The sequence below is a fragment of the Triturus cristatus genome, chromosome 1_2 (genome assembly GCF_964204655.1).
Source record: "Triturus cristatus chromosome 1_2, aTriCri1.1, whole genome shotgun sequence".
Taxonomy (NCBI): Eukaryota; Metazoa; Chordata; class Amphibia; order Caudata; family Salamandridae; genus Triturus; species Triturus cristatus.
In genome coordinates, this window is record NC_140580.1 from 782,357,172 (window position 1) to 782,378,391 (window position 21,220).

Sequence of the window (21,220 nt, forward strand, 5' to 3'; positions counted from 1 at the left end):
TTCAGATCATTGTAATCATTACACTCTTTGTGTGTAGTAATATTGACTTTGGCCAACCTGGATAAACTCCACCAATGACCATTACTTAAACAGGCTGATGTTTTTTCCCAACTTCAAAACTTGGAATACTCCAGAAAACGATATCCTTTCTTCACATGTATATGTGGCTTAATTTTTACATCACCTACACTGAACCGTTTTTGTTTGCAGACTCTCCCGTTCACCATGTTCTTTTCCTTTTTCACACAATTTCATTCACGTTCTTATACATTTTTTTTTTTTTAATCAACCTTATTCTCTTTGAGCTTTAACCAACTGGGATTCAACTCCTGTCTAGGTTTCCTTCCCTTAAGCAAGAGAAACGGAGGAAAACTTGGTTGTACAATGTGGTGTACAATGATAAGACCAAAAAGGATTCGCTACAAGTTTTTTAAAATCAATGCATGCTTTAAGAGCCAATTGAATACCTTCAACCAAAGTTTTATTGAATCTTTCAACTAAACCATTCATATTTGGTGAATATAACATCATCTTCACATGTTGAATGTTAGCTTTTTAAAGAAATGGCGTGAATAAACTAGATATAAACTGTGTGCCATTATCTGACACTAAATACTCCGGTAAACCTTCCCTCCCGAACAACTCCTGTAAAAATTCAATGATGGTATCAGAATCAACATGCAAAACCCATTTTACATTCACCCATTTTGAAAAATAATCTATCACCACTACAGTAAAAGCTTTGTCATTCAAGATTCTGTCATAAGGGCCTAAAACGTCAATAGCTACCTTTTACCATGGTTTTTCTGAACAGAAGTTTGTAAATGGGTGATTTGTTGTGTTTGAAGCACTTTGTCTGAATCTGCACATAGTGAACCATCCTTTACAAAACAAAAGTCACTATCCATATACGGCCACCAAAACAGATCCCTCACTTTTTTGACTGTATTGATTTGCCCTAGATGTCCCAGATGAGTAATAGATATCAACTTCTTTCTAATACCAATTGGAGGAACAAATACTGCACCTTTCAACACATCATCATTTGCCAGCGAAAGATCATGTCTGACTTTCCAACACATTTCTTTACAAAAATGCTTCTCTAAAGGACATCCTTTAACAATATAATCTTTCAATAATTTCATGGTCTCATCATACGATGTAGCTTTCATCCATCATTCTTTGGATATTACTTGTCCCATGGAAAGTACAACATCTTCCACAGTGGCTACCACACACTCCTCATGTGCAATCAATGTACAACATTACCAGCCAATCTAGACAAACAATCTGCCAACAATTCTGTACTCTGGGTATATATACTACTGTGAAATTCTTTTCATACATTTTCGCCAGCAACCATATCAACCTAGACAACGCTTCTCCCACTCCATTCTTGGACAATAATGATATTAATGGTTTGTCATCCATTTTAAGTTGAAAAGGTTTACCACATAAATATGTCTTGAAATGCTAAATGCCACAATATGTTCATTAGTCCATTGAAACTTAACCCTTTTTTTAAATAACATTCTCAAAGGAAGTACAATATCTGCAAACTTATTCAAAACCTTGAATAATATTCACAAATTCACAAAAATGACTTGAGCAGATCTTTAGTTTGAGGCTCTGCCATATTTCAAATGTTATCAACCAAATCATTTTTTAAAGCAATGCCTGACCCACTAATTCGAGGTCCTAAATATTCCACCTCTGTAGCAAAAAAACGCACACTTATCCAGTCTAACCGTCTTTCCCTTGTCATTTAACATAGCCAAAACTTTACCCACCGTCTCATGATGTTTGTCAGCAGATTCAGAATATACCAAGATATCATCCTGGAATGCCAACACCCCATCGGTATCTCCAAAAAGACAATACATCAATTTCTAGAAAACCAATGCAGCGGATGACAATCCAAAAGGCATCCTGACGTACCTAAATGTACCTTCTGGTGTTCTAAATGTTGTAAGGTGTCGTAGCTCCTCTGTTAACACAATCTGATGGTATGCTGTTTTGCAATCTATTGTAGTTAAATATTTAGCTCCATCCAGCTTCACCCATTAATTCTTGCACCTTGGGTAAAGGACGACACGCTTCAACTATTTGTTTGTTGACAGATCTAAGGTCCACACACGTTCTGAGTTCTCCATTTTTCTTGTTAATCAAAAGGATGGGAAAAACCCATTCTGATGCATCTACTGGTTCTATCCCACCCTCTTCACATAACCTCTTAATCATATCAGACAACTCTTGTCTGACAGATAGTGGAACATGTCTTAATTTGTGTTTGCTCAGCATTGCATTTTCCTTGAGTTGCATATCTCAAGTTCCTTTCTAAATACATCCTTATGTTTATCAAGGAATTCTTCAAACTTCTTATTTCCATCTGTGCAATCTTGCACAGATAACATCTCTTCTGCCATACAAACGTGTACTTTTGAATTAGGATTCAACGTAATGTTAAATCTACCTTGATGTTTCCATCCCATTACTTGTTACACATCTATAGCAACATGTACTTTGCCAATGATAGTTTGGTGTTTCAATGAAATATCTGCGATAAAATAACCTGGCATGTTGATTTCTTTTCCTACAAAACCAAATACTCTTACATCCTTAGGTTGCAATATTCTATTTTTTTTCTCCCAATTCTTGTTGAAAAATGAGTCTGAAATTATAGTATATTGGGATCCAGAATCCACCATTACTTCTAAATTTCTCCCATCAATAACAATAGTACATAACAGAGGTGTATACAGTTCATTATCTACATCAGAACCCATTGTGACGCTAGCCACTATTTGTACATCACTAGATGTTGCTCCATCCCTTTCCTGAATGTTATCTTGCTCTCTTATACACAACACCATATTTTCACATTCATTCCCATCATCCACTACCATTTCCACAGGTTTCTTGACCGCAAGGGCAGCTACTCCTTCAGACACACTTTCCACGTTAATAGTTTTGAAAGAGATAATAGATCTTTCAACATTCTAAGCTATCTCTATGGTTTCCTGTAATGTTGGATTACAATGTCACAAGCTCTTCCTGAATTTTCTTATTAGCACAATGTATTATCAAGTAGTCCCTGATGTAAGTATCTACTTGTACTCCAAATTCACAATCAGCAGCTAGTGTTCTTAAAGTTTAAACATAAGCATCTACTGATTCATCAACCAGCTGATGACACGTATAAAAATGAAAACTTTCCAAAACAATTTGTGGTTGTTCCACAAATCTTTTTTTAACCTGTCTAAAGCTTCTGTAAAACAATCATTATCTCCTGCTTCCACACCCTGAGGAGTTGGTAAAGGAGTGAGATGTTCAAAAACATATTTGGCATCTGTGCCCGTCATATTTAATAACATTGCTTTTTTTCCTTTGAGCACTAAAGGTGTTGCCATAAAGAGCCAATAAGTCATTTTTAAAAGAACGTAACCATTTTTACCCATTTCATGCTAGGCTCATTTAGCCTCTTAAGAAATGGTGGTGGTGGATTTCGACAGACTGTAGCCATGGTATCAACTAATAAGATATACTCCCACTACCAAAATTAATTTCAGCCCTTCCTAAATCTTCCTCCAAGTGTATCAATAATATTCTTAAAATTATGAACCATACGATTTACTAGCAATGTTAATGTTAATTGAACATGTATTGCATCAAAAATTAAATTAAGTGCGCGCATCACTGAATAATTCTTTATGCGTGTGACAAATATTTCCATGATGTGCCTTCATAATTGTATGCACATCACAGAACTTGCAGATCCTTTTGTGTGTGTAATAAAGACTTTCTTTTTTGTTTAGCTGCTCACTCCTAACAGCTTTCGTCACATTGACAGCTGCAACTCTGAGTGTGTGCGCATCACAGAGGCATGCCACTCCTCTTGTATGCGTCACAGAGACTTCACTCGTTGACTTCTCTGCCCTTTTCACCAAGAGACAATGTGTTAATATGGACGCATGCATTATAAAGACTCATAGTAATGAAACCAATCACTGCTCCCAGTTGACTCCCAGACCAATCACAACGCTCTGCAAACAATAGTTCAAACAGTGGCCAATGAATTTCTTTCCACTGGTGTGTAACCAATAACAACCAGCGCTGATGTCCCCCATTATCAGACTTCTGGTCTCGCTGATCCTTTGGCAAAGATGTACGATCCAGCACGAGCTTCCAAATAGTCATCAACATGAGTACGTCGCTGTCTTTTATTTAGAGTCAAAATCTCAACAATTTCAATGCAAAAAAAATCTCTGGATAAATATTTTGATTTCACTGGAGGGCTTACACAAAGTCCCAGATTCCTCCTTTACTTCACAGAAAAGTCCTGTGAACTGCACACCGTACCTGTTCCTCAATGAAGCGTTATGCAGATACCTGGAGCAGAAAATGTACAAACCTTGTTTGTGGATGCTGCCCGTGGTTCAGATCCGTATCGTTGCAAAAATGTGGTAGTAAAAACAGTCCACAAGTAATATTTGTAAAGAAGCTTTATTGGAGCATCCACCCATCTTTTAACTCCTCCAGCAACTGCTCTCTCCCACAGTTAGAATTCAGAACCTGACTTAAAGCTAAACACCATGGCATAACAAAGCGAGCTGCCAAGCTAGACTGTAATTTATAGTGAACACAATCTGTACAGATTTCTTTCACATTCTTCTACATTACTACACTGGGGGATGCATCGATTTCCCAGAGCTGGAAATCGGACAGTAAAGTAGTATTGGGTATCAATTTTAATAATTCGTAGCATGGCTATGTGTTACAAGGAGTCTGTTGTAAAGGAAGCTACAGAGTCCATCTGTACATGTAGGATACTTCTTTATTGGTAGCTTGGTTCCAGCATAGGTGGTCAGGATGGTAGGAGAAGATAGATGATACAACGATAGCCCCACCAGGAGCAAGCTCCTTACAGCTCAGCCTGAGTAGACCAACTGACAATCTCACCCAGAGAGACACCCAGGCATTCTATGATGTCATGCAACATTCTAACAGAGCAGTACAGTGGAGAATAGCTGACAAGTACTTTACTACACATCCTCTTTCCTTAGGGAACAACAGAAGTAAAATTAAAGACAAATGAGATACCCCAATAAATCTTTAGCAAGAAGGTGCAACAATGAGGTGCACATATCCACAGGTGTATTACATGAGGTATCATGAATTCCACTGGCATGAACAGAAATGTGTTAAGATGTTAAACATTAAAATCGCAAACAACATTACTACACGCCCCATCCCCCTCCCTTAGGGAAAACACAGCAGCTTAGATAAAAACACTGCAACAAAGAAGGGTGGTCACCCACACAACCTCCCCATACTCGGGTACACCACAGGGTAGACACCCTGTTAAACAAAAGTGGGTGCAAAACACAGACCCTTGGGAGAAAACAACATCCCCAACAAAGAAATACAATAGTGGCTAAACACTATAGATAACAAGAAGAGTGCCACCACAACAACAAATCTACTCCAGAGAGAAAACACTCTGTAAAAAACACGAGGTCCCTTGGTAGAAGGCATGCTGACACTTAAAGAGGTCTAAACACTAAACGAAAAAAAACTTCCCCCTCAAAGTTGTACAAGCGTGAAACCCTTGGCCACGAATTCCACGCAGGTAGACTTCGACTGGAGCATGGTGTCCACATGAAAGGAAGACCCAAGATGACATTAGGAACCACCCAAAAACTTCACCAAGGAACACGACAGGGTACTAACTCATGAAAACAAACAACCTCCCCTAGAAAGGGTACACCATAGGGTACACGCACCCAAGAAAACTGAAAACTAAAATAGAGGCATTGACTACCCCTACAACCTCCCCAAAGGTATGTGTACACTACGAGTTAAACACTTTACAAAACCACACGACTACCCCTAGATAGGGTACACCACAGGGTAGACACCCTGGAAAACGACAACACCTCCCCTAAATAGAGTACACCACAGAGTAACAGCTCCGGAAAATAACACAACCTCCCATAAATAGGGTACACGACAGAGTAATAACCCTGGAAAACTGAAAACTAAACTAGAGGCATTGCCTACCCCCACAACCTCCCCAAAGAAATAGGTACACTCTATGTACAGAAACTACGAAATTAAGGGCATTGGCTACCCCCATAACCTCCCCTAGATAGGGTACACGCACCCTAGAAAACTACAAACTAAAGGCATTGACTACACCCACAACCTCCCCAACGAAATGGGTACACTCTATATACAGAAACTACGAAATTAAGGGCATTGACTACCCCCATAACCTCCCCTAAGAGATGGGTACACCACAAGTTACATAGAATAAGGGGAAAACCGCCAAGGGAACAACAAACCACCCTATGGCAGGGTACACCATAAGGTATACAACAGCCTAAAAACACTTAAAAACTCCCCTAATAAGGGTAGACCGCAAGAAAAACTACAAACTAAAATAAAATGCCCTGGAAAGACTGCACAACCTCCCCAAAGTGGTACACTCTCGATAAACAATCAAAACTAAAGCAAGGCACAAATGTTATACACTGACCCCTCCCCCACACAAGCACAGACCTAACAAGAGCATGCATAGTGAGTACAGACGGTATAATCACTAAGCACTAGTTAAAACGCCGGTGAGCGGTCTCTCACCCGAAGTCGTCCCCGAGGAGAAGGTCGTTCCTTGCTCGTTTCAAGTAGCTCGAACAGTAAATTCGAAATTACCCTCCTGAGGCGATAAGCTGGATCAAAGCCCAAGGTAACAGTGCGAAGAGACATCGCTGCTTGAATGCTGAATGTCAAGAAAAAAAAAACGTGATTGGCAATGAAAACTTGACCATGGAGTACCAAGAGACTCTGTATGTGCTGTTGCCAAGCACAAGATGGCGGCACGTTTCCAACGCCACACCGGGTGGCTCACGGCACGCTGTTGCATGCAGGTGTCACTGGACAGCTATAGAGAACTAGTGAAGGCGTCACACACGATTCATCAAGCCTCCACACGGAACGAAGATAACGGTGAGGTGCACGTGGAGGAATTTTAAATAAACACAATGCGCTACAGTTTGATGTAGAGAGTCCATTAGGGAGCAAAAGCAGCGAATCAAAACGTGCACATACACCAAAAACACGCAGTCTCTGCCCCCGCAAATATGTTCAAGTGCTCACCAATGAAGCCGTTCCTCAAATCACCAATCTCTCGGCAGTTCCTCACCAAAGGTGCCGTTCCTCAAATCACCATTCTCTAGTCAGAAAAACTCCCAAGACGATTCTGTGTAGTCACTGTCCTCGCAAAAACACCAAGAGCACAACACGCCCCCAAAGCGAGCGGAGTGTGTCGTCTGCATATGTAGCACGCAAATGAGTACACTGCCAACAAAACCGTTTAAATCTGCAATCACCAGTCTTTGAAGAACACGCTGTTTGAACACACAGCAAGGCCCTGTTGGAAGCCAATTGTAGCTCAAAAATAAATCGGTCGTTCAGTGCTGTGCCTGTTGTGCCTCATAGAGAGTAGATGCAGTCTTTTAAATGACAGCAGGGTCTTTAGTGAACTTAGTAGCTAACGCCCAGGTTACAGGCCGTCCGGGTGGTACAGAACACTGGTGGGGCTGGCCAGGGCGTGACCTCTGAATTTCAATTGACGTCTTGAAAATTATTAAAGTCTTGAGTTCCTCTTGCTTTAATTCCTTGGTTCCTCAGTAGTCTTAACTCCTTAATGCACACGTCAGTTCTTCAGATCGTCGCCAAAATTGTTGTAAAGGATGATACAGCGATAGCCCCACCAGGAGCAAGCTCCTTACAGCTCAGCCTGAGTAGACCAACTGACAATCTCACCCAGAGAGACACCCAGGCATTCTATGATGTCATGCAACATTCTAACAGAGCAGTACAGTGGAGAATAGCTGACAAGTACTTTACTACAGAGTCGTTCGTTCCCAGAAGGATTTGTGATATTAGCTTTGATGGGCTTCATCTCATTCTGTGCTATGATAGAGGGTAAAAGTTATGAGACGGGAAGGCTCTCCCACTCTCCTTCCTCTGGGGGTAAATCTGTGGAGTGCAGGGCACTATGCTTTAGGTCTCAACCTACTGCTATTCCACTGGTTCCTAGTCTCTCAAGGCATGAATTTTTCAATCTCAATCACCAAGGAGATGAAATCGGAACTAGCATGATGGCGGGGTCATGCAAATCTCTGAATGGAGATTCCTTTGTGTCCTCCAGCCCCTTTAGTTATTAAAATAGATGCAAGTCAGAAGGGCTGGGGAGCAAGGACTGGATCACATCATGCCCAGAGAAATGGACATGTGTTGAAAACGTCAAGTCTTCCAGCTGTAGGGAGTTGGAGGCAATTTGCCTTGCTCTACATACTTTCTCCCACCTGATCCTTCTCAGAGTCATAATAATCAGAGTTGACAATACGACGGCAGGGGGGGAAAAAGAGCACCTTCTGTTTCAACAAATTAGACCCGTTTTTTTGGGGGGGGGCCAGTTCAGCTTTTGAGACAGTTGCAACTTTTGAGTGTCAGTTCTTGGTCATCCTGGCTGCATGCTGGTAGTCAACAAGTGACTTTGGCTACTGACTGGCTAGAGCAGGCATCTTCAGCTTTTGTGGCCCTGGTGCTGTATACGGAAGACAGTCAACTGACTCTTTGAGGTCACCTCTTCTGTCTGGGCCTTGGAGAGACTTTTCACGAGTCATGCCCCAGAGGCACAGCCCTCTATTTGCTAATCCAAGTATTGGCAGGTGCAGCCCAGCAGTTGGTGCAGCCTCTCTTGCCACGTCCAGGTACCAGCAGGGCAGTCCTTTTTTGGTCCGTTGTCTAGTCCAGGTGTGTTTTGAGGTCTGGATGCTAAGGTGCCATATTTATGCCCAGAAAGTGCCCTCGGGGGGTATGCAGTGGTTACTAGCCAATAGGGTACTAGGGTCCTCCCTGCCTGATGATGATTTTCCACAATGTGTGTCATCTAGCTATCCCAGAGTGTACTATTTTACCCACTGCCAAGATGGCAGAACACCCCCCTCTTAGTGTTTGGAACTTGGTAGCCCATCCTAGAGGTGTGGCTACCTGTGCACTACACACCCATGAAAAAACAGGTTTGGCAACTGTTTTACCCTCTCTGTCCCCAATGCCAACACATCTACCTCAACAAAAGAGTAGCCCCTCTCATGTGTGTTCACCATTTGCCCTTCAAATGTGGCTTCCCTTTTGAAGCTAACCTATTGGGCCCACTCCCTGTGTGGCTTCCTGCCAGGGAGAGGTACACATCTTCCAACCACAATCCTCTATTGTTTCTATTCTGCTCCTGGGAGTCATTCACACCTCTCCCCAGGAGGGCGGAAGGTTGTCATGTGGCTAGGCATCTATGAATGATCACTGGAAAACTTGGACAACAGAGTGGCAACTTTCTAAAAGTTGCATGTACTCAAAGTTACTTTAAATTCTACTTGGGCATCAAGCTAAGATTAATGTAAAATTATTTTGATACCTTGATGTACCAACTTTAGGACTGGTATACCCGTACTCTGACCTCAGTTGGACCACACATTAGAGCACTATCAAGGAGCCATAGTTGTTAGGCCCCGATACATTAAGTTTAGTAGGACATATAAGTTCAAAAATTGTTCATAAAAATTTCGTAAATGTACAGTCAAATCCTTTTGTGACACGTATGTAATATCTAGTATGTTTATTGCGTAAGCACATATTCATCAGTCTTAATGTGCTCTGGCTTCTGAATGTTTTAAACTAACTTGTTGATGCACGTTTGGTCTTGTGGCCAATAATCCTTTAATTGTTCTGTATTTCATGTGAAGTCGTTTCAATAATTCACTAATTGTTTTGTATTTTATGTGAATATTGTCACTGTGCCAGTCTATTGTTCTTTCTTACAAAAAGACAGGATGTCTTTATGTGGCAAATGTAAGTAAAAAACTGGCATAACTTCCTTGAGTAGTAGACTCTAATTTGAAAAAATGGGAAAACACTAGCAAGATGTTTTAGAAAAGTTCAAGTAGCCAAGTTCATTAATTGAACAGACTCGGAGATCTCCTTCTCAAAAAGATTTTTTATTTATGGTCTAAGAGGCACCTGTTTGCTGCAATCCAACTTTAGTAGTAGCACTCCGAAGTTATCAAAGCTGAGTTGTCAGCATGTAACACTGTACTCGCCGATGGGGCTAATAACTTTTCCACAGTCAAAACTGCAATTTGGTTTTTTTTCTGGTTGGACGAATAAAAATGCATGTCCTCCCTTTTATTATACAGCACCCTGCCGTGGGAATCAATCGTCATGCTATAGGGGTGACGCATATAATAGAAAGGGAGGTTTGGGCTTTGCCATTAGGTTAAATGACAAAGTCCAGTTAGCTGTTTGCAACTGCTCTTCCAGTCTCCAGTGGCAGGCTGGAAGACATGTTTTCATGCTTTTCCATCCAGGGTGGCACAGTAAGTGCTACACCCTAGTGGGACACTTTACCTTAGAGTCCTCTGGGTACCACTGGTACCACATATTCGGAACTTATAAGTAAGTAAAGTTAGACCAATTGGGTATAAACCAATCATACATATATTGATATTGATGCATTTTGTAAAGCACTCAATTGCTCAAAGGTGTCTTGGCACTGGCGTCAGAAGTGATAAAGGTAAAAATAGGCCTGTTAGATGATTTCATTGTGATTTGATTTTAAATTTAAATAGCGCAACAATTACACTGAGGATGACAAAGAGGTGGTACTAAAGGGCAGGGCCTGTGAAAAGAGCCAGGTTTAAGTTGTTTCCTGAACTGCAGGTGAGTGGGTTGAGCATTGAGGTGCAATGGCAAAGTATTCCACAATGTAATGATGGCATCAGAAAGACTTTGTCCTCCCCAGGATGCTTTCCTGATTTTAGACATAGCCATCGAGTTGAAGGAGCCAGAACGAAGGGGCCCTCTGGGGATATACCAGTGGAATATTTTTCTCAGATAGAGTGGGCCAGAATTGTGTAGTGCTTTGTGTGCTAAGCAGAGTGCCTTAAAGGCTACTCATTTTTCTGACTGGAAGCCAATGTAGCATCTATATAGTTTCATCAGCTACAGCCACACCATGAACTCTCCTGCACCGACCATCACTGCGTACATCTTGCCTACGACATGCCCACCGTACACCATGTCATCGCCCCCTCAGCTGCAGCTGGATTAAGGCCACCAAAGAACTCCTAGTCAACTCCCTCAGCGCAACAACTCCACAAATACCCCCAGACGCCAACACCACAGCACGCAACGTCCACCAATGAATCTCCAACTGCGCCAACATGTTGGCACCCCTCAAGAGAAGACCTGGCAAAAAACGATCCAAGGCAGCCACCTGGTTCACCCTAGCAATCCACAAGTCCAGACGCACCTGCAGATGCCTTAAGAAGAAATGGAGGTGCAACAAAACCCCAGAATCTCACACAAACACTAAGGAAATGGCCATCCAAGGTAGAATCAACACCAACTTGCACAACAGCAAAGAACTCTTCACCATCATCAAGGAGTTCACCAGGCCCAACAGCCAGACCGCAGACATTTCTCCCCTCTCTAGACCTCTGCAACGAACTCAGCACTTTCTTCCACCACAAGGTCAGGAAGATCTACGACAGCTTCGACACACTACACCCGGCTGCTACACCCGCCACCATCGCAGACATCCAAGCCACCCCTCAACAGACCGTGCTCTGCTGGACACCACTTATCACAGAGGACACGCTGAAAGCATCCACTCAGGGGCCCCCGACGGACCTATGTCCGTACCACATCTGCAACAAAGCAGCCGCCATCGCCCTCCAGCTCTGCCTCACCATCAACTGCTCCATCAAAATCGCCACTTTCCCCTACGACTGGAAACACGGCAAGATCAACCCCCTGCTGAAGAAGCCATCCTCAGACCCGACAGACCTCAAGAGCTTAAGACCGATCTCCTGCCTCCAATTCCCAGCCAAGGTGATAAAATCCCAGCTCTCCGTGTTCATCAAAGCGAACCATGTCCTGGACACCTCCCAATGCGGCTTTCGAGGCAACCACAGCACAGAGACTGCACTCCTTGTCACCACAGATGACATCCGCTCCCTCCTCGACTGGGGCGAGACAGCAGCCCTCATCCTGCTAGACCTCTAGGTCGCCTTCGACACTGTCTCCCACCGCACCCTAATCACCAAATGTTGTAGACTTGTAAAGCGCACAGCTGCCCCAGAAACGGGGCGTCCCGGCGCTGTAAACCGCTGGGGTACCCATCCTGGCTTTCCCTGTGAGATGGTCCCTACTGGGCATCTCCAAGGTGAAGACAAGCATCCCCGGCGCTGATGGGGCCGTAAGTGGAGATTAAGCAAGCTGTTGCCCAGAGTTGCTGAGTGGGATCCATGGTTAGAGTAGGCACCGAGGCGAGAATTGTCGAGTCCGCTGACCTTGGCCCAAGACTCCACAACGCCGGCATTCGCGACAGGGCTCTAGACTGGATTCACTCCTTCCTCACTGGCCAGACCCAGCGAGTCACACGGCTGTTGTGACATGGATTAAAGACAGCTGCTCAACATCAACTCGGACAAGACCGAAGATCTCATCCTGGGACCCACAGCGTCAGCCTGGGATGACTCTTGGTGACCAGCCGCCCTGGGAGCACCACCCCACCCTGACGGATCACATGCACAACCTTGGCATCATACTGGACTCTTCGCTTATGATGCACTGCTAAACCAATGCAATTTCCTCAGCCTGCTTCCACATGCTCCGTCTGCTCTGAAAGACTTTCAGATGGATCCCCACACAATCCAGCAGGAAGGTCACCCATGCACTCATCACCAGCAGACTCGACTACGGCAACTCACTCTACTCGGACGTCACCCAGAAACCGCTCAGGAAACTACAGTATTTCCAAAATGCCACTGCCAGACTGGTCCTCGACATCACCCACCGCAGCCACATCACACAACACCTCTGACAACTCACTGCCTCCCAGTCAACAAGAGAGTCACTTTCAAGTTCGTCACTCACGCCTACAAATCCCTGCACAACGAAGGACCAGCGTACCTGAACCACCGCCTCACATTCCATGTTCTCGCCAGACAACTCAAACCCTCCCAACTCACCCTCGCCTCCATCCCCAGGATCCACAAGACCAGAACCGGAGGGAGATTGGTCTCCTACCTCGCCGCCAAAAACTCCCTACCCCTGCACCTCAGGCAATCAGTGTCACATGCCCAATTCAGGATGGACCTCAAGACCTGGCTCTTTGAATGATCATCCACCCAGTCGAACCAGCAGTCCCACCTCTCCCCATCAGTGCCTTGAGACCCTAACGGGTGAGAGCCACACTTTACAAGCCCCTGATTGATTGATTGATTGATTGATTGATTGATTGATTGATTGATTGATTGATTGATTGATTGATTGATTGGAGACTGATGCATATTTTGAGATCTCAATGAGACGGCGAGCTGCCGCATTTTGAAGTGTTTGCAATTTATTATTTTGCCGTTTTTGGAAGCCTAAATAAATGGCTTTACAGTAGTCAAACCCAGAGAGAACTAATGTAGTGATTATTGTTTTCTGTAAATCAGAAGGGAAGAATGGGAGGATATTTTTAAATGTTTTCAAAAGGTAAAAACAGGATGATGTAATTTGATTAATCTGGTATGAAAACATGAGCTTACTATCAAAAATCACCCCCAGATTTCTGAAATTAGTGACCTTTGAGGGTCAGAGCACTGGCCCTGAGGTCTGGTTGGCAGGCCTCTGTCCACTCCCGCAAAAACAACAGTTGACGGACAGAATGCAGAACAATGTCATACATTCACCCCAGTACAGAGATCTGGGCCTAAATCCATCGTTTTTTTGCTCACCATGCCATTCCAGTTTGGACCCAGCCATATGCAAATCAGTCCCGACCCTGTGCCCTATGGGAACAGTCCAGCCCGAAATGCCAGGCCAGGTCATCCCTGGACCGGAAGCAAGCATCCTAGGACCGGTTTCGGGGTTTCACCCCTCTTCAGCCAGGATAGCTTGATTCCAGTGGCATGGAGAGCACGGGACTCACGTCTGAACATACTCGTCCCACTCGGGGTGACAAATGCAAAAAGAACTGCTGATGGACAGAATGCAGAACAATGTCATACATTCACCCCAGTCCAGAGATCTAGGCCTAAATCCATCGTTTTTTTGCTCACCATGCCATTCCAGTTTGGACCTAGCCATATGCAAATCAATCCTGACCCTGTGCCCTATGGGAACAGTGCAGCCCGAACTGCCAGGCCAGGTAATCCCCAGACTGGAAACAAGCATCCTAGGACCAGTTTCGGGGTTTCACCCCTCTTCAGCCAGGATAGCTTTATTCCAGTGGCATGGAGAGCACGGGACTCACATCTGAGCATACCCGTCCCACTCAGGGTGACAAATGCAAAAAGAACTGTTGATGGACAGAATGCAGAACCATGTCATACATTCACCCCAGTACAGAGATCTGGGCCTAAATTAATAGTTTTTTTGCTCACCATTGCATTCCAGTTTGGACCGAGCCATATGCAAATCAGTCCTGACCCTGTGCCCTATGGGAACAGTCTATGCATAGTGGTTGTGAGTCTCAAAGACTTGGCACATGGTGTGGCAGGAAGCCGAAGCTTGTATTCTTGACCACCACTTACATCCAAAGGCCTAACACAGTTGATTTGGCTGTATGAGGACTAGGTATGGGGTATGCCTCAGTATCACTCCCATGTCTGAGTAGTTCCTGTGCATGGTTGAAGGTAGTAATTAATGAGTTCTGGGCAGGAGGACAGGGTGTGAGTGTGGCCCTCTGTCAAGACGCCTTGTGTAGTTGGTTTATGACATGAAGACACGGCAGAGAGCCTGGTGGGAGGTCCACACCCAGCCGTGGCCTGTGCAGGTGTGAGCAGTAAGGAGGAGGGGCCGGGTGGGAGGGGGATTTCGACAGACAATGAGGAGGGAAAATTAAATAAATAATTAATTTTCCATCGCCATTTTCCGTCAAAATCCCCCCCAACTGGTCCCACAGCCCCACATCATTTACCTGCACGGGTCGCGGCTGTCCACACCCTGCACTCCAATCACATTGTGTCTAAATAAAGTGCCCAGTGTCCACTGCACACGGTCAAAGACTGTGTATTGTAGATTAAGAGCTCAAGAACTGGATCTGCAGCTTTTGAGTGCTGCGCACAGTTTAAGCTCATGCTTAGAGGTTGGGTGCAGGACCAGGCCAGAGGGTATGACCTGCACCCAGCGGCTTTGAGTACATGAGGAGTGGTTGAAGGGTATGGCCAAAAGCTTTTTCCTGTGACTAATAGGCAATGCACACAGTGCTTGAAATGGAAAAATAGAGTACATATTGTTACAGTTGTGAAGAAATAGATTCATCTGATTTGCATTAGGCGCCCAGATGTCCTGAGAAAAGCACATAAACTATTCTGTGAAGTGCTGAAACATGCTGACCCATATTAAAAGGAGAGTGCTTCATTTTTTTTATTCCAGGCACTAGAATGTTTTACCTTTGTACTGTATAGAAATGAGCCATGATTCACCTTTTAGCAAGTTTCTGAATGACAATTGTGTGGTTTCCTTATGCTGAAATTGGTGCTTGCCCAAATAATCCATCACCAGCAATCTCTAGATGCAGGGCGTAGCGTTATTTCCTGTTCATAGCCCCTCCTGCCAGAGGCTCTGCTTCAGACCCTTGACTTAAGTCATGATTCTGCTCTGCCCTTTTGACTTAAGTATAGCATTAGATCATCTAGATCAATGTGAGTTATGATTAACTTACATAGGTGCAATTGCATAGGGGGTAGGGTATTTCAGATGGTTTGCTAAGGCGGGCAGGTGGCCTTTGCATCAATACTCGGGGGAAACATAAAATTGAGCAAATCGGTGAAACCACTAAACCTCAATGATTTGAACTGCCTGAAGCATGTGTGACATTTGGAAACATTTGCAGTTTATTCTACATTATGTATATCCTCTACTATGTTTATGTCTTATCTTTTTCTATACAGTAAAATTGCATTCATTTTCTGGTCCCTATTTGTCAAAAGGCACCGGTTTGGTTTACTTTACAATTATTGGTCTCCAAAAAAATTGTGTATGGGAACCAGAATACTATTTTCCCTACAAACTAGGGCAATATTCAAGTCTTAGGTCCGCCATTTGCATATGGTGATTTGTTTTATATACAAAGACTCTACAAGGTCCAAACACATCTGTTTTCCATTGGTAACTTTCTAAATACCTGTTGTAACCACTAATAACAGAAAAAGCATATACTTATTATTTGATAAAGCCACCAATGCCACACCTGTAGAGACCATCTAAAATCTGCAAAACTAATGTTTTTCTTAATTCAACCATAAAGTAATTTATTAATTGAGATACTTTTCTTTTTAGGTGACCTTTCAAAAGATTAGTACATTTTCTCTGATCAGGAACCATGGCATTTCTTGTTGTATGGCGGTGAGTATTCAATTATGTGAAATATGATCATCATTCCTCAGTGGAACTAGAATTATGTTGTGTTTGCCATGCAGCTGTTTTTGTCATTCTCATCTCACTGTGAAACTGTGTCACTGCCTCTCAAACCCCATTCGAGGGGCCTACAGGGTAGGCAGGGACTACTGGGCCCCAGTCGAGGAACTTGTGGTCTTTTGCATCTGGTGTCTTGGTGTCCATCCTACTATGGGTCTACAAACTGAACCAAACACCACTCTTTCTGCACTTAACCCTCAGGGTAGCAAGGGCAAGAAGTCACAGGTCTCTCAAGGAGGTAGTGTGGGGTTGTACACGCTCAGAGCGCAACAATCAACCAACAGGAACTTTTAATATTCGTCCCAGTGCTCAGTGTTTTTTTATATAAGAAAAACACTTTTCATTTCACAGCAGTACTGAACGCTATACTATTCAACTTATGGTACAGGTCAATTACAGTGGTGGTGCCATCCCCTTGTGTCGCTACACCCTCCCAGTTCTATCTGTGTTGAACCCACCCCAGATGATCCTATGATGACTGCTTGCTCCAGTTTTATGGCAAAGGCATGAGGAACAGGTGTTGTCTCTAGTGTCCTCCTCAAGTCAAATTTGCTCACAGTTGAAGTCAGATCAAGTTTCTAACCCTGGTGGTCTTGTGCTTATGCAACAGTTAATAACGCTCCTTACAGAGCATATCCGGCAGCCTTGTTGTTCTACCTGATGCGGGCCAGTGATTGAGGACAGCATCCGGGGCCTCTGGGTAGGCCAAGCATAACCACATCTCTGAGCGCACAGCCACCCGGCTCCTTCTTTGCAATGGAGCTGCTCAAGCACATAGAGTGCAGATGTGACCGGACTGTGGTAGTTCTGCTTGCCCATCTAAGCTGATCATTCACCCCACCAGATGCAGCCCAGGGCAGGCTGATGCCATCCTACAGCAGATGCAGCCCTGATGGGCCAATGTTGCACAGAAGATGCAGCCTCCATCATATTGATGTTGTTACACCTCAGGTTAGATCAAACAGGCAGTTGCAGCACCGACCGGGCTGATTGTGTTACATGACAGATGCAGCCCTGTTTGGGCCAAATCTGCACTTGCATAAAGTGGTTCCAGGCAGGAACTAGGTTCGCGAGCCCAGGCAGACAGTTCTAGCATGAGTCACTCTAAGATTAAAAAAAATCGGCTTACTCTGGGCATCCCACAGAGCCTCTCTGGGCATGATTCTAGATATTTAGGCAGACCCCGCGCTTCTCCAGCAGAAAGTGCAGACTACAAATTATGTCCTCTCATCACTGCAAAACTGGCTGTCATGTAGATACATCCTTTGAGTACTTTGTGAAGCACTTCCTTTCTTGGTCATGAAGGATTTAGAACTGGAGAAAGTGGGATGGCTTGAGCTCCACTTTTATACCCAACATCGAGACATGGGTGTGGATCCACAGTCTACGACTTCAGAACTGGTTTGGGGTGATTCTCTTTTCAAGTAGCCTTTGCGTGCTGCTGTCCAGATGCAGCATTTGTTTAGAGTGATGCTTTTCACAGCAGATAGCACTCAAACCATCTGCCGACTGGAGAAACCATATCACAAGTTCAGTGAAGTGTGAGGTTTCTGCACCTGCCTGTCATCAGTCTCTCTGAAAAAATAATCAGGGGTAGACAAAGGGACAGGCCTGACCTAGAAATGTCCTCACACAACACAATAGAAACTGCAATTTCTCCCTTGAGTCCTAACATCAGCCAAATGGTATTACAATAAGAAAAAATCATCCTCTTGCCATCAAAAGTCCTCATGGGATTTCTAAAGTTAGCCCTGTTCCCATCCTCGTCACTTTAGTTCACCAGCCTCCAGCCACAGAAATGCAGGCAGTACTTTCCAACTGTCTAAGGAAGCTGTTGTCGTTGATCCTGAGCTGTGCCAAACCAGGGGCATCCAAAATGGATCTCACTGACTCACAGACAAAGCCTTACTACTTCACTGCACATGTTCTACATGCACACCACTCACATTTGCCTTTAACATTCAGAATGCCAGCGACAGTTCTGGGCATACATATAACAGAATAATTTTACAAAAGAGGCGCCTGTAGGCCTCACTCTCAATAACATAAATAAAAAGGTCCAGTTACACTGTTAATCGCAATGACACAGTATGCTTCCACCACTGCTTTGTGCGCGATACCCAGGACAGAAATACTATTGGCATGCCCCTCCAGGTCACATATCAGGTCCAGGATCTCACATAGTCAGGGACAGGCCTAAGATCCTGCGTTCACAGTAGATTGGCATGATGCTAGGGCTAAAATAAGTGTCAGGATACCAGATATACATACAGTTGCACACTCAGAGTAGGGGAGCTCAGTACTTAACCGAATAGCTTAACACTAAACACCTACAAAGTGCCTAAGACAACCATAGATATTACTATAAATAGCTTGCATTCACCGATTCACTCTACTGTGTCCTTGGGTGGAGGATAGACTGTGGATTAACCAGAGATACTAAACATACTAAAGACATAATTCTGAGGTCTGCAGTAGTGGTAGGGCAAACATCTGATTTAATGGCCATTTGCACGGTACTAGATCGATTCTTTTTGGGTATAAAATGTATACTTTTGAGTCTCATAATACAGACTCTAAGCGCATATCATTATGAATTTTTAAATATTTTAAGCAGAAAGAACACCTCTAAATCTGTGACTTTTCTTTCTTATTTGGGTTATATTGATCTCTTGCTGTGTTTCACTTGCATTCTTTATGTTTGTGAAAGTAAATAATTTGTAAGATTGTTAAATAAACATTAGTTTTATCTTGTGTTTTGTATATGAGCTGATCGGCTTAGATTTAGATGGTCGGGAGAAGGGGCGACATGCAATGCAGACAAAGCTTGCAAAAATATCCATATTAAAAAAAATTATCCTGGCAGAGAGTGGACTCACTAAGTTAAAAATCATTCCCAAGGGTGTCCAGTTTTAGGGTCCTATCATATAGACACTAGAGATTCTAAAACTAACCAGTGTATGTTTTAAGACACAGAAGACATAGCAGTTAGAAGACCATGACATTTGTAGAGGGCTTCTGAGGTTGGACAGTTATTTCTAGCTAGATATAAACAATTAAGTACCCAAGGAAACTGATCTTACAAAAATGCATGGAGCCGTGGACATACTCACAATAAGACACTGCCTTACCTATTAGAGAAAACTTGATGTTATGTTATTTTATGCTGTATTTTATAATAAATCACATTAGATTACGCAATTACACAAAGTGATGCTTAACTTTGTTGTATTTGTTATCCTATGCTGTTATGTTATTTTATGATAGTTGTGTCACATTACATTACTCTATGCAATGCTACACTATTATTTATGTTTGTTATTGTAGGAAACTGGGTTTTTTGTTGCAATACCCCCCACACACACTTTGTGCCTGTTAGTTGGTGCAGCTTTGACTGAAGTGTACTGGGTTCCTGCTAACCATGTCCCCATTACTAGTGTTCTTTCCCTAAAAATGTACAATTGTTACTCCAATTGGCAAAACCTATAGCACCCGCTGTAAGCCCCAAGTAAATGGTGCGCTGGTACCTAGGGCCTGTGGTACTAAAGAGGGTCCCTAAGGGCTGCAGCACAAATTGTGCCACCCTATGGAATCCCTCACAAAGCACATGCAAGACTGCCACTGCAGGCTGCGTGTCTTGGTGCAGACAAGAGTGAAAACACTGCATGTCCCACATCCCTTTGTGCCATGTCCTTAACAAAGCATATAATATTTGTAAGTCACCCCTGCAGCAGGCCTGTCAGCCCTAAGGCAGGGTGCTTCATATTACATGTGAGGGCATACCTGCCTGAGCAGATATGCCACTGTGCTGGTCAGTCCTATTACTGCCACTACAAGTTAACAGGGAAGCCATTTTAAAACATGTGCTGGATACTGGTGAAAACAAGTTCCCCAGCTACTTGATGGCTTCACTGAAAATAGGGATGTTTAGTATCAAACATCTTGTATTGGTAATCCCACACTGATCACTATATGTAGAAAGGTACCCCATGGGATTAATTTGTAGGTCAAGGAGCAAGGGGGAAAAACACAAAGAATAAAAGAAAAAAACTCTAATGCAACCTATATTCTTTCTTTTTATATTGGCTCACTAGAGCTCTATGGGCTGCCCATTTGTAGAATTATCAAATCATGAACGTGGCCATATTTTTATTTGCCATTTTATTATATTTTTGATCTTATTCATATTTTCTCAATTTATCTAATTATACAAAAGTTAAAAACATGTTTATGAAACCACAAGAAATTCATTACTGCAAACATACATGTGATGATTGTTCTAATGCAATGAGAACGATACATATATGTTGAGACATTTGGTATACACCCTAAAACCAACCACACTAACATTCTAACCTCACACGCAACAACACACTAACCCTCTCTCAACACATACATAGGCCACCCAGCCACAATTACAATCACTGATGGTAATCACAGAGAGAACACTTCAAAAGATATCCTTGATCGTGTTGTAGGCTGGGACTTCACAACAACCCGGACAATGCACGTTTCAGTGGGGTTTTTGATTTGTATCACCATCATCAGGACCACCCATTTATGTATTTATAGGTGAGTGGTAGGAGGATCATGAGGTTCTCTTATGCTTTCTAAGGAATGCCTCTGAAGACTCACAGGAATGGAGAGATAAACCGATATGTCCCGCCTAAGACAAAGGTTCAATTAA

The 21,220-nt window shown here is 43.3% G+C and overlaps 1 protein-coding gene across 1 annotated transcript in view; it reads left to right on the top strand.

Moving 5' to 3' along the window:
* The window catches only part of RHOBTB1 (Rho related BTB domain containing 1), a 293,856-nt gene that overhangs the window by 14,144 nt on the left and 258,492 nt on the right, over positions 1-21,220 (top strand). The window contains exon 2 of the mRNA XM_085608792.1: positions 16,396-16,461. The gene's annotated coding sequence lies outside the window, so the exon portion shown is untranslated. The remainder of the gene's footprint in view (positions 1-16,395; positions 16,462-21,220) is intronic.